The following is a 717-nucleotide window of genomic DNA, read 5'->3' as shown; positions in this document are numbered from 1 at the left end:
AGCAATAGATCAGATAATAAAATCAGCGAGTAAAATAAACTGAGAAGTGTTTTTATATAAAGATAATATATCCATTATAGGCTATACACAGATCAATAAATACAACTTGTTGAAAAAATGTAAATTACTTTGCAATTCATGTTTTCTTTAGGTAGCCTGGCCTATTGTTAATTTAACTTAATCTACATCTGTTGTTATTTGTGATCAGAACGCATACAGTAGGCTATATGAGACGTGTAAATTCTTAATTCTTCTGACGTGCGCTCACAAGTCTGCTCATCCATTGAAACTGAATGCCCCATGTTAACATAGGCGTGGTTTCTGAGCTTGACACTAAAAGTATGTTAGACTTCTTCGAAATTGCGTCAAATACGCAGGAATATACACTACAAAACAAATCGCTTTATTATGCATACCAGCGTGTATACAACTGGTGAAACATTCGTTTTTAATCAGTGATCCGTGAAAAATGTCATGAGACGAATCTGTAGCCGTCTAACATCTGCTGGAATTCCAGGTAAACCTTCTGCGTGCACGCGCGTTCCCCAGTTAACATGATCCCCAGTTGATCCGTAACACCGTTAGTCTAGTGAGAGTGAAACTTCTCCCCTTATTAGACATTTTCTCTGGTATATTCTCTGGTATCGGCCTATATGCCGACTTATTTTACAATTTATTCTTCTTTTAGAATGTCTTTTACAACTTGTATTTATTCAT

This window comes from Phoxinus phoxinus (assembly GCF_949152265.1).
Source record: "Phoxinus phoxinus genome assembly, chromosome: 4".
NCBI lineage: Eukaryota > Metazoa > Chordata > Actinopteri > Cypriniformes > Leuciscidae > Phoxinus > Phoxinus phoxinus.
This window is presented reverse-complemented; position numbering follows the sequence as displayed.